The sequence below is a fragment of the Perca fluviatilis genome, unplaced genomic scaffold, assembly GCF_010015445.1.
Source record: "Perca fluviatilis unplaced genomic scaffold, GENO_Pfluv_1.0 PFLUV_unplaced_scaf_10, whole genome shotgun sequence".
NCBI classification, from domain to species: domain Eukaryota; kingdom Metazoa; phylum Chordata; class Actinopteri; order Perciformes; family Percidae; genus Perca; species Perca fluviatilis.
The window spans coordinates 39,292-53,448 of record NW_024375503.1 but is presented as its reverse complement, the minus strand read 5'-3'; the positions used below and the strand labels follow the sequence as shown (position 1 = coordinate 53,448).

General features: G+C 41.2%; 1 pseudogene; it reads left to right on the top strand.

Moving 5' to 3' along the window:
- The first annotated feature begins 5,776 nt into the window (after positions 1-5,776).
- Positions 5,777-14,157, top strand: part of LOC120555025 — a 33,691-nt pseudogene continuing 25,310 nt past the window's right edge.

Below are 14,157 nucleotides of genomic sequence, written 5' to 3'. Positions count from 1 at the left end.
ATTTGGACTCATCAGACCAAAGCACAGATTTCCACATGTCCATTCCTTGTGTTTCTTGGCCCAAACAAATCTCTTCTGCTTGTTGCCTCTCCTTAGCAGTGGTTTCCTAGCAGCTACTTGACCATGAAGGCCTGATTCGCGCGCAGTCTCCCTCTTAACAGTTGTTCTAGAGATGTGTCTGCTGCAAGAACTCTGTGTGGCATTCATCTGGTCTCTAATCTGAGCTGCTGTTAACTTTCGATTTCTGAGGCTGGTGACTCGGATGAACTTATCCTCAGCAGCAGAGGTGACTCTTGGTCCCGACTGCACTTGGGGACACATTAAAAGTTTTCGCAATTTTCCGGACTGACTGACCTTCATTTGTTAAAGTAATGATGGCCACTCGTTTCTCTTTACTTAGCTGATTGGTTCTTGCCATAATATGAATTCTAACAGTTGTCCAATAGGGCTGTCGGCGTGTATCAACCTGACTTCTGCACAACACAACTGATGGTCCCAATCCCATTAATAAGGGGAAAAAATCCACTAATTACCCCTGACAAGGCACATCTGTGAAGTGAAAACCATTTCAGGTGACTACCTCATGAAACTCATTGAGAGAACACCAAGGGTTTGCAGTGCTATCAAATAGCAAAGGGTAGCTACTTTGAGGAATCTAAAATATAAGACATGTTTTCAGTTATTTCACACTTTTTGTTAAGTACATAATTCCATATGTGTTCATTCATAGTTTTGATGCCTCAGTGAGAATCTACAATGTAAATAGTCATGAAAATAAAAAGGAAAGCATTCAATGAGAAGGTGTGTCCAAACCTTTGCCCTGTACTGTATATATATATATATATATATATATATATATATATATATATATATATAGATAGATAGATAGATAGATAGATAGATAGATAGATAGATAGATAGATATACACTACCGGTCAAAAGTTTTTAGAACACCCTTATTTTTCCAGGTTTTTATTGAAATTCATGCAGTTCAATGTCTTATTGTATTCTGGAAATGAAAGAATAGAACAAATAAATAATTGAAGTTAAAAAATAAATCATGGAATCAATTTATGAACCAAAATGTATTCTAAATTGTTGACTCATCAAACTAGCCCCCTTTGGCAGATATAACAGCTGAACACTCCCGTGGCATTCTTTCTACAATGGAAATCAAATATTCTTCAGAAAGTTCTTCCCAACTCTGTTACAGAAGTTCCCATAAAATGTGTGGCACTTGTAGGTTGCTTTGCTTTCACTTTTCTGTCCAGTTCATCCCAAACCAGCTCAATGGGGTCTAAGTCTGGTGACTGTGCTGGCCACTCCATGTTTTTAGCTTACCATCTTGTTCTTTTTGCTAAGGTAGTTCTTGTATAGCTTGGACTTATGTTTTGGGCCTTTATCTTGCTATAGATGAGCCCCTGACCACTTAGGGCGCATACCAGAGGGTACTGCATGGCGGCCCAAAAATGCTGTGGTAGCCGTTTTGGTTCAGGGTGCCTTTCACTCTGTACAAATCACCGACCCTGGATCCAGCAAAACAGCCCCAGACCATCATGCTTCCTCCTCCATGTTTGACAGTTGATGTCACACACTGAGGAACCATCCTTTCGCCTTGACGGGCACGGGTACAAAATCCACGGCGCTGATGAACCGAAGATTTCAAATTTTTATTCATCAGTCCATAGCACCTTCTTCCAGTCTTGAGTAGTCCATTGACAATGTTTCTTGGCCCAGGCAAGCCTCTTTTTCTTATTCTGATGTCTTAGCAATGGCTTTCTTGCTGCAACTCGACCCATCAAACCTGCAGCTCCAAGTCTTCTCTTTACAGTTGAAACTGAGACTTGCTTATTACGACCACTATTAAGCTGTGCTTGAAGCTGTTGTCCTGTGAGCCACCTATCACGCAAGCTGTTGACTCTCAGAAACTTGTCTTCTGATTCTGTTGTGCGTTGGGTCTGCCAGACCTCTTCCTGTCAGAGTTTCACCCAGTTTCTAAGTGCCTTTTATGGTAAAGAATACTGTACTCACTGACACCTTGACTTTCTTCGGAATTTCTCTGTAGGAAAGACCAACATTCTTAAGTGTTATGATGGTGTGTCTTTCTGCAGTACAATACTGTTCAAATAATGCTCATGAGGGTATGGTACCACAGTGTGTTCATCAATCTATCACCTTAAGAACATCGCCAAACTCCATCCAACACTCACCTTGGCAGATGAGGAGAAGCTCGTCCACACCTTTGTCTCTTCCAGACTGGACTACTGCAATGCACTCCCTCATTGGGATCTCTGGCAAGAGCATCCAGAGACTACAATACATCGAGAACAGCACTGCCAGGACCCTGATGAGGGTGTGCAAGCATGATCACATCACCCCCATCCTGAAATCTCTTCACTGGCTAAAATACACAGTCCCAGGTGAACAGGTCACAGTCGACATGGCATGCCAATTCCCCCAAGCCCTGAATGCCAGGTCTGATCTTGAGGGAGTTAAAAACATGTTTTTGAGCAATGGTGTCAGTCTGTCTCAAATCTGTCTCTAGATCTTAAGTGAGAGGGATACTATCGGACATGGGCCCCGCAGATGTTGATGGCAAAGGGAGTTGGGAACAGAGAGCCGACCGCAGTGGAAGGTGTGAGCTCGCCCGCCTCCAATGTACCCAAACCGGAAGTGAGGCACAGTCGCCGCTCATCCAGTATAAAGGTTTTTGCAGTTTAGCTGCCCAATAATATCATGTGAAGTTAGGGAGTTTCAGACCCCCTCAGATTTAGGGGACTGTAGTATCACTCGTGGATCCTAGCGGATTTGCTGCTGAAATTTAGATATCGCTCTGTCCAGCTTATCAAAAAAGATGAGATGAGTAGCCTACTGGGATATGCTGGAACAGATAAAGGAATTTGGGGAGGACGACCGTCTTAACCAAATTTACCCGCCTACAAGGGAGAGTGGTACCCCGTCCCGACCCTATCGGAAGTTCTTTTCGGCATTGAGGGACACCACGATTTCCAGGGTATTATTACTTGACGAGTGGATGATGTCAAGTAGGCCTCTAGTTTTGTGGAAAGACTGTCAGCCAGGCATGAACCCTGTCTGATCTAGCGAGACAATGGTGGGCATCAACTGCTGAAGACGGAGTGCAAGAACCTTTGAGAGAATTTTGAGGTCCACATTGAGGAGTGAGATTGGTCTATCGCGGGCAAAGTAGGGGGATCTTTCCCCTTTTAGGAATTAGTTATATATTATTTCAATAGGGTATCTGGAAGGCGACGCTGATGGAAAGCCTTGTTGTACATATCTCTGAGAACTGGTGCGAGGAGAGCGGAAAAGGTTTTGTAGTATCTCACGGTGAAGCCATCCTGCCCCGGGATTTACCCACTCTGTAGGGAGTTAATGGCTCCCTGAACCTCAGAAATGGTTATAAAGCCACCCAAGTCGTCCACAGAATCTACATCTATTTGGGGGAAAGTTATATCATTAACCCTCATGCCCTCCTCAAAAAAAATAACAACAAAGTTATTAAATCACCATATATCAATATTTTTTTCTGCTTTTTTTTCATAAATCACTTAAACAACTTCTAACTTAATCAAAACACACCAAACATTCAATCATTTTCAGGATTTTAACCCTTTAAATGTCAGTTTATTTATTTTAAGTATTTCATTATTTATTACAAAAAAACACAAAAAATATATTTTTTCCATATAATGAATAATATGTAGATGGGGCTTTGGTGGGGATTAGAGGCTTGGATATGTCAAAGATAAACAACAAAATTAATTTGATTGCATTAGTATTTTTTACATAGGGCCAGATACTCCCTTTGGACACCTTCGAGGCAAAAATGTAAATCCCGTTTTTTTACTCTTACATGTTTTTATACTTAAATGATTCATTTTGTACCCTTTGGACACCTTCGCGGCAAAAATGTTCACGCACACCCAAAACTGCTATTAAATCATCATATATCAATATTTTTTCTGCTTTCTTTTCAAAAATCACTTAAACAACTTTTAACTTGCTCAAAACTACCAAACATTCAATAGTTTTTAGGATTGTAACCCTTTAAATGCCAGTTTAATTCTTTAAAGCAATTATTATTTATGAAAAACCAACAGAACATTAATTATTTTCCATAAAATAAATCATAGGGGTATTAGACACACATTGGGATATGTAGCAATTGCTTATAGTGATCCTCTGCAGAGGATAGAGATAATATTAGCAAGGAAAATATTGAGGTAGCATTAGCTGCTTATAGCTATGAGTCCTGAAGCTGTCCTACCAGTTCAGTAAACAGTGAAGCAGGGTGTTAGCATACCTTAGCGGGCTAGGAGCTAACAATGGCCCGCAGCCGAGAATCGTAAGTTACAATGGCCCCGGGTGAGTGAATGAGGCTGGCAGTGACCAGCAGATCGTGCAGCTGTAGCTTAGATGCTACGACGTCAGTCGAGTTCAGTCCTCTGAGGGTCCTGGGGTGCGTGGACGCTGGGTGGTGATGAAATCCAGAGCGGCCTTAGGGGAGCTAGGTAACATTTTGGCCCCTCAATGGGTCTGACGAAGAGCTTAGCAGGGTAGTTGAGAGCTGGCCGAAGGCCCAGATTGTATAGTTCTTTCATCACCCCGGATATTCTGAGCGTTGTTCAACCACCTCAGGAGAGTAGTCTTCAAATATGTGAACCAGGGATCCATTGTAGTTAAATTTTCCCCACAGTCTCCGGGCTTCATGTACAACCAGCTCCCGATCTTGATATTTGAGAAAACGCATGATGACAGGCCTAGCCTTACCGCCAGGGCCCAGTTTTGGGGCTAGAGAGTGGTGCGCTCTTGGTTGAGTTCCGGGGCAAAGCTCAGTACTTGTTCACCAAGAACCTCAACTAGGAGTCGATAGAAGAAAACCGTGAGTTCGAGCGCCTTCAATGTTCTCCAGGAGACCCACCATCCGTATGCTGTTTCTTCGAGAACGGCCCTCCAAGTCGACGAGCTTAGCCTGTAGCTTAGCGTTAGCCTCACAGACCACAGCTAGCTCGGCTTCCATGGTTTTATGTCTTGGCTCATGGAGCTAGCGAATGTCTCCAGCAAAGAGATGGTTAATGGTCCAGTAAAGCAGTCTGGAAATGATCTACCCTCGCCTCGAAGTTTGGAAAAACACTGCGTTGAATTCCGATTTGAACTCAGTCAAGAGCTGCCTTATGGTCCGCTAGCATGGTATTTGCAGCGCAGCTAGCATGGGGCTCGGTAGGGTGTTTTCCCCTTTCAGGTCCGCTTTCCTCTCTCAGCAAGCAGGCGCCTGCAGCTGCAAGGATGTTTTTTTCTTTTAAGTTCTCGTCCAGCCCCCATGAGTCATGAAAAACTGGCACCCCGGGCGGCTGCCCGGTTCGCCCTTGCCAAAAACTGCTACTGCATGTGACAAAAAATGTTGTAGCCTAAAAAACGCGCGACATTGCTTAGAGTACCTTTAATTAAGATGGCGTTTCCCTTTAAACTTTAAATAAGATATTTAAAATATTTGGTTGAACAATACAATTCTGTTCACACAATAAAATCATTAAAATATCTGTCTTTATGTCCATCTTTGTATACGACGCCCTGTTCATTGTTTGTTTTGTGACTGAGTGTAAAGTTAAATTACTGTATTCCACTGTGGTTGAACTAGGGGCTTTTATTTTGGTATTTCGCGTCTGAGCGGTAGTATTTTATTTTGAAAGGAAGCTGCTCTTAAGTGATAAACGTCACTTGACAGAAACCCAAACAGTAGAAACGTCAGCGGCAGTAGACTGTTTGGGCGTAGTTTGCCGGTCTTTAATGTGGACTAAAACGGGTCTAAATGTGCTGAAAGCTCGGAGAAGCTCGAGTCCAAGAGGTAACAAAGTAGTTTTAAGTTATGAATATCTTGGTAAAGATTGTCTAAACAACTTTTAGATGAAGTTAGCTGACCGCTGATGTGTTGTAACGTTCTTCTAGCTTTACTGCTCCAGGTAACTACCTAGGTACACTGGGTCAGTAGTTGAGAGGTAACTAGTTTCACTGGGTCAGTAGTTGAGAGGTAACGTTCCTCTAGCTTTACTGCTCCAGGTAACTAGCTACACTTTGTGGTTTTTTACTTACTTTATTATAATTGACGCTTGTAATTTTTCAGGATGTTTTATTCAGAGAGAGAGAGAGAGAGAGAGAGAGATAGAGAGAGATAGAGAGAGATAGAGAGAGAGAGAGAGGTAAACCAGGTTAACATGTGTTTTCTTTCTGTCTCTCTAACTCTCCATCTCAGATTCTTTTCTCTCCCTCTCTAGACCAACAGGTCAGAGTGTGTCTTTAATGGTGGATGTTGTGTTATCTTGTGTAATAACTGGAGGTCTCTGACTGGTTGGGCCTCCTGTTCTAGTCTGACTCAGTCAGTCTGCTCTCCAGCTCTGTGGAGATGGTGGGGGTAAAGGTCTCCATCTAGTGGACTGATAGTACAACTACAGCTCATCTGGACTTTCTCTGCCTCACACATTTTTTATTTTTTTATTCAATCTTTATTTATCCAGGTAAGTCAATTGAGAACAAATTCTCATTTGCAATGACAACCTGTCACATTCACACAGTTACACATTTAGACCTGGAAGCTGCCCAGTACAACCCCAGTCTGATCTGCTGGCCACTGAGCAGCTCCACTGGAGCTGTTGGGGTTAAAGGGATGATAGAATGATTATATAGGGTATTTCACACTGTTCCTTAAGGTCTCCTAATTGGGTCTGTAACATTAGTTGGGCTGAAAATGGCCCGAGTGCTGTTATATGCACCCTAATGCAACCCTGTGGAATGGCCCTATTTGGAACTAGAGCTTTTCTTCCAAATATGGTATGGTATGCTGATTGGTTGAGCGAGCACATACACACACAGTGGAGATGAGACAGCTGGGGTCTCATTTATAAAACTGTGGGTAGGATCCTTACTATAAGTGTACATTTATGCCCAAAAGCCCAAAATGGCATACACCAAAAAAAGTCAGATTTATAAAACATATTTATAAAACACCTTCAAGCAATGCTCCCTTTATAAATCAGAGATTACCTACAAGCGTGCATACATGGCTCAGCCTCTTATCCCACCCTGTACACGCCCATTTTTAACCATAAATAGTCAATACAAAGCACTTCGGGAATGCTGATCAGTGTATGAATGACACTGGCAGTTGTTACACCGAATCATGATGACTGGCAGAGAAAAAGCAAAAAAATTCTCAGACGTTCAAAAATTGCTGCAAATTGAATAATAATTTCGGCCTGTTGTTGCACAGTGTATGGAACCCTTAGTGTGTCCCAAATCGCGCACTTCCCGTAGTGCACTAAAGGGAAGTGCACTTCGCACTATTGCGCATTACTTGCATAGTGCGTAAAATTTGACGGGAGAGTATTGTCTCAAATCGCGCACTGCCTTTTGTACTTACCGGAAGTGACGATCAAAACATCTCAGTCCTCCTCCTTCTTCTTCTGTGAAATTGTGAATTATACCCAGGGCAGAGCATTCCCACCACCTGTTGTCACCATACATTTCTGCCTTGTTCATCAAAATGAATGTGATGGTTTTATTGTTGCTTGTATTTGCCCTCTGTTTTATGCAACCGGTAAACATCCAGGTATGATGATATTCATACTTTTGCTCTTAATTCATTGTAAAAAAAATTGGAGCAATTAAAATGGTGTCCAACTGACATATAATGAATAATAATAGAAAATAGTCATATTATATGTTTATATAAAGGGTGTTTATTGCAATAGCTATTAATTACAGTGACAATACAAGAGTGAAAGCAGAGGCAATCCAATAGACATTTAAATAGATCCTATTGTTCTATTCATTGCTGGCCCTGTATTTTTGATGGGGAAAGTGATATGAGGGTGGACTTCAGACTCTCCAGCAGGATCCTTTAACGGTACATCCCTCGACGCGGTAGGACCCGTCATCGAGGCCCTTGTCTTCCTCTTTTGGCTCGGCACGCGCGTACATCTGATCGTGGTTTAGCCAGAGCCTTTGCACCCTGACAGTGCACCGTGCTGTCCACAAGAAATCAAGCAGGGGAAATCCTCACTCTCCTCCCCAGGTCGTTCGCCTTCCAGCAGACGAGGACTTCCCTCAAGTTGGCAGCATTGTTCGTGTCAGATCAGGACAGAAACAGCACTGTTAATACGATATAACATAGCATACATTAACGCATCTGTAACAGTACTACTAACGCCGCAGCTTAATGTATATTTACCAGATCACACATCTAATGCTAAAATCGTCTGCAGTGAGGACGATAGTTTAAAACAACAACCGTATACCACAACACGTAACGTTAGCTAGGTTATAACTTATTTGCCAGTGATTAAACCAAAGAGTATAAGAAGTACCGGTAACCGCCGGCTGTTAGCTAGCTAAGGTTAGCTAAAGCTAGCTTAATAGCCCGTCAAATTACGGTACAAATAAACGTTATAATTCGCGGTAAAAAAATCATCACTGACTGCAAAATTAACCACACATACATAAACAGGTTGCGTTATATGTTAAACAAGTATAGCAAAAGACTGATGTTGAACTTACATTTGGGTCTCCGCTGTCGGCGTATTCGCGCCATCGCCGTATCGAAAGTTTTTCACCTTTTGTTAGCTCCGCCCCTTCCGTCATGTAGCCAAGATGGCGACCGTTGAGTGTGGAAAGTGTCCATCGATCCACACTCAACTTTTTCACCGTTATGAGTGCACCATCCGGTGCTTGCCTTATAGTGCACTGCATTTACCACACTTCGACGAGTGACATTTTGAGTGTACTCAAATAGTTAGTATAAGTACAGAAGTGCGCGATTTGAGACACACCACCTGATTTATAGACTATATATTATATACGTCCAAAACCGCAGGCATTATGGCACTGTGGGACAGCCGGGTATACCAGATGTATATAATAAGATTGAACAGAACTATATATTATATCCAAACAAGCTTTAGTGATAGAGTTGAAGATTATATATAATATTTATAAAAAACAACACTTATCTGTCTGACATTTCCCTTGGAAACAGCTGGTTGCCCCCAGAGTGGCAAGGACCTGTATTTGGACCGGGATATTGCACGGTTCCGGTGCGTTGCCCTCTACTTGGACCCAATTCAGTACAGAGATCCAAGAGCGCAGCTTTAGGGGAATCTAAATCGGCATATGAGCCAGTCGCGTCGTCATGGTCCCTGAAGTCTCTTTTTCTCCTTATTCTTCCATCGGGGTTAGTCCTCCTGCAGGGCCAGCAGGGCCATCATGCAGCATTACGCGGCGGTTCACCACAGTATTTATGTGTTTACAACAATTTGTGATTGTTAACACCTTGCTAAAATCACAGCATCAACTAGTGGTATCCCCAACCCCGGAGATACAATCTGAAGACGAAAGAAAGTCTAATAGGCAAACACACTTTTCTTCATGCAGGTTTTGTCACAAACAGTATTAAAGTTCGGACTGATAACGAGGACATTAAGGGTAAAGATTGCGCAAGAGCTTAACGGCTGTATTTCCAGACTTTGACATTTGATGATATATCCACAGTTTTAAAGACAGATATTTAGTTATTTACACTGTGTTCTGCAGCCCAGTTTTGTGCGTCGCCACATTTTATAAATGAGACCCCTGGTCTCATATTTCCAGACTGCAATGTTATACATTGTTCGTCTGCTATTTCATTACTAAATTCACTTCTGACAATTTGTTATGCAAGAAATCAACTATGTAAAGCTCAAATATGGGCCGTTTTACAAAAATGTATGGCTAATTGCAAATTTGCTAAGACGGTGTCTATTAGCTATCAATTTTCGCAAAAGCCACCATGTTTAACCATGGTTACAGCTGCTGAACCATGGCTGATTAAATGTCACATTGTCCTAGGGCTGAAATGATTCCTCGAATAACTCGAATAATTCGATTACAAAAAATCCTCGATGCAAAATGACTTGCCTCGAAGCTTGATTTAAATCAATGTTACCAACGTTGTATCGCTGACGGACGGTGTTTCCGCAGCGAGCATTATTACTGTCGCACAGACGCCGCGCTCAGAGTCTGCTGCTGGCGACACATGCTAGAGCGTAAATAGCGTAAAAACCGAAAGAAGAGACAGGCCAGAGAAAACTACAGAAAGGGTCCAAAGTTTGGAATCAGTTAAAATGTAATTAAAACTAAAACTCTGTACAGTGTGTCTACTGCAAAATCAAACTAGCTTACCCCGATAATAGCACAACGTCAGTGCTTTAGCATCTCTACAGAAAACATGGAGTCTAACTTAATCATCCATTTCACGAAGAGGACCGACTAAAAGTAAATAACAGTGGACAATGAAACTACACCAAACACAACAACTACCAAAATCAAAGACAAGAAAATAGGTAGTGGTGACCACGATCTGATCTAAAGAACGCTTTCTCTCTCTCTCTCTCTCTCTCTCTCTCTCTCTCTCTCTCTCTCTCTCTCTCTCAAGAAACAGCTGATCAACGATCAAATGGCATAAGTGTAACAGAGCTGTGTGACATTATAATCAAATATATAAATGAGGTTGAGTATAACTAATATTTACATATAGGCCTACTGTATATACAGATCAGTCTCAGGTTGAAACTTGTAGTTCTGAAAGTTAAGTTGCCAACGTAATGTAATGTTTGTGTATGTTTAATGTATGTCTTAGTTTGAGGTTGATATCATTAAAAAAAAAACTTTAAAAACAATGTAATATGGCACTTAAATGCACTTAAAGGCCCATATTATGCTCATTTTCAGGTTCATAACTGTATTTTAAGGTTGTACCAGAATAGGTTTACATGGTTTAATTTTCTAAAAACACCATATTGTTGTTGTACTGCACGGCTCTCTCATTGCTGTAGCTCCTCTTTTCACCTGGTCTCTGTTTTAGCTACAGAGTGAGACCTCTTTTCATCTTCTTCTTCACTACTATCTTTGATTGCACTCGCACATGCTCAGTAGTTCAGATGTAGATCATGTCAGCTAGCTAACTCTAGAGACAGTAAAAGAAAGCCTGTTTCTCCAACTTTGGTCAGTTACAAGGCAGGATTAGCTGGGAGACTTCTAAATGAGGGCACACATGGAAGTAGTTCTTTGTAGATTATGGTGAACTTGTGTGTGTTGTAGCAGTGCTTTGCTATTGAGAACGACGTAGCATGCTAGCGTTAGCATTAGCGTTAGCATGCTAATGCTAACGGTTAGCATGCTAACGAGCTAACGGTTGTGGTTAGCCAGCTCATTCCGGACTGTGACGTCACAGTCCGAGCCGATTTTGAACAGCTCACCAGGAGACTGAAGGCAGGACACATTCAGAAACCAGATCTCACTCAGAACACCATGGATGGATTTTTTTCAAAGTTTGTATGTGTGTGGAAGCACCAGAGACACAAAAGAACACCCCAAATCCCAGAAAAAGTGATTTTTTCATAATATGGGCACTTTAATATGTTTAGTTTTTGAGAGATGATATTGTGCGCAATGTAGGCAATACAAATGTTGCTTTTTCCAAAAATGTTGCTTTCTTCCTAGTTTTGGTTGTTTAAAAACGAAAAAAAATTATCCGATTAATAGATCGATAAAGTGCTAGATTAATCGATTACAAAAGAATCGATAGCTGCAGCCCTACATTGTCCCCACAACATTTTTCTTAGGGCTGCGTGATATGAGGAAAATATGCCACTACTTTGTTAGTATTCTGCTACACATTATTTGTTGAATAATAAAAAATTATTTAAGTTATTTCCAATATTCTTTTATTCAACAAATTAAATGTTGAACTGAATACAAAAGGCATCAATAAAAAGAAATAATTACATTTTAAAGTGCAGTTTTCTGTGTATATGGCAATCTTTCTAGATATATGTTTATCATTGAAGTTATCATGATGAAAAAAACAACAACGATATATTGTTATATTTGTTTTTAAAATGAACGATGTTGGCTGTGGTTGGGTCTTGTTGTTGCGCTCCACTGTAGACCAGCTCACAAACCACACAGTCCACTCAGTTACAGGCTTGATCAGTCCAGCATCATGATTCATCCAGAGCTCTGTGTGTTGTGTTGTGTTGAAGCCCAGACTCTCCTGAACCTGAACCCAGCTGTGTGTCCGTCAAGAGCCACCGGGTCCATGGATCCACCTTTAGTGTTTAAAGGACAGCTTCCTGCAGAAGTAAGTCGGCTTTAACATTGCATCATGGTCTGTACTAGGGCTGCAACGATTCTTCGAATAACTCTAATAATCGATTACAAAAATCCTCAAAGCAAAATTCTTTGCCTCGAAGCTTCGTAAATCAATGTAATTAATGTTGTACGGCTCACTGTGTTTCCGCACGGAGGATTATTACTGCGCACAAGAGATGTGTGCTTCTGCGGACAACACAACAAGCACAGACAGTATATAAACAAGACTGACGGCCCAGATTACAAAATGAAGGAAGACGAAAATAGCGAGGGTCTAAGAGGAGAGACAGGCAAGAGAAAACGACAGAAAGTTTGGGATCATTTTAAGCTGCAAACATGCTGCTACATCACCTCTGTAACAAACCTCCAGTGTACTCATCCATTCCACGGAGCTAACCCGACACAGGTAGCTAATGCTGCTGCTCTCGGCCCACCGTGCTGTTTACACAACTAGCCTACAGCATGCTACTCTGCTAATAGCCAAGGTTTATACAACTAGCCTACAGCATGCTACTCTGCTAATAGCCAAGGTTTATACAACTAGCCTACAGCATGCTACTCTGCTAATAGCCAAGGTTTATACAACTAGCCTACAGCATGCTACTCTGCTAATAGCCATGTTTTACACAACTAGCCTACAGCATGCTACTCTGCTAATTGCCATGTTTTACACAACTAGCCTACAGCATGCTACTCTGCTAATAGCCATGTTTTACACAACTAGCCTACAGCATGCTACTCTGCTAATAGCCATGTTTTACACAACTAGCCTACAGCATGCTACTCTGCTAATAGCCATGTTTTACACAACTAGCCTACAGCATGCTACTCTGCTAATAGCCATGATTTACCAAGCCAAACCAAAGCTGTCGGTTTGTAGTCTAACTACTTTTGCTTCTAATCTTTGGAAATGTAGCTGCTGCGGAGACAAACCGGCTCCTCCCCCAGCATGGCTATTTAATATGCACTGAATGACGTCATCATGCATTTTTTATTCTTTCACCTATGTTCATCACTGTGTATTAGGCTTCTGAAAATTGTTCCCCAGAACAGTGTAGTTGAGTAGCCCTGCTGTAAACCCTCTGGTTAGTGAACAGCTCTTTTGCATATCCAGTGTAAAGAGCCAGAGGCAAGAAGGGAATGGGGTGAAAAATATTAACATTTGGGCCACCAAAAATGTACTATTGTAATGTATTTTTTTTTTAAGGGTCTTGGAATTTGTCAATAAAAATGTTGCTTTTTCTAAAAAAGAAACCTGTCTTTTTGTATATACAAGCCACAGGTTTCCTTTTTTTTTATTAAACAGCAATAATAAATATTTACTATTGCTGTTTACTAAGTATTTTTACAAAGTATTTCTTATCCTATACGATTAATCGATGGAATAATCGGTAGAATATTCGATTACTAAAATAATCGATAGCTGCAGCCCTATTCTGTACACGTTCTAACAATGTTGTTGTTGCCTTCATGTGTGACCGCATATACTTTAACTATTCTATAGTTGGACTATTTATAGCAATAAGCTTTCGCAAGGGCAATGGCATACAACTAACCTTTTAATCACCAATTAAATCATTAAATAAAATCATATAATAAAGAGCTAAGACTCAAATCAATAGCTATCTAATTTAAAAATAGGAAAGGGTAGATTATATTTGGCCAAATTAACTCCATCCTTCCTGCTAAGAGACTGAGTCTGAATAAAACCAAAGTCTGAATTTAGGTACCTCTTGTTTCTTGTTTCTTGTTGAACTGTTTTGAAGTAAGACAGATTCAATTGAAAAGCTGCAGCACCAGTAGGGCTGGGCAACCGAATGTCGATACTTTTATGGCACTGAAAAAAATGCGCTTCAAGCGCTAGCTTATCTGTCCTTTACCAGAGAGCGGAGCTCTGACCAACACACGTACGCAGATGTGCGGATCGGAGCAAACTACTGCCTCTGCAGTTTTGTT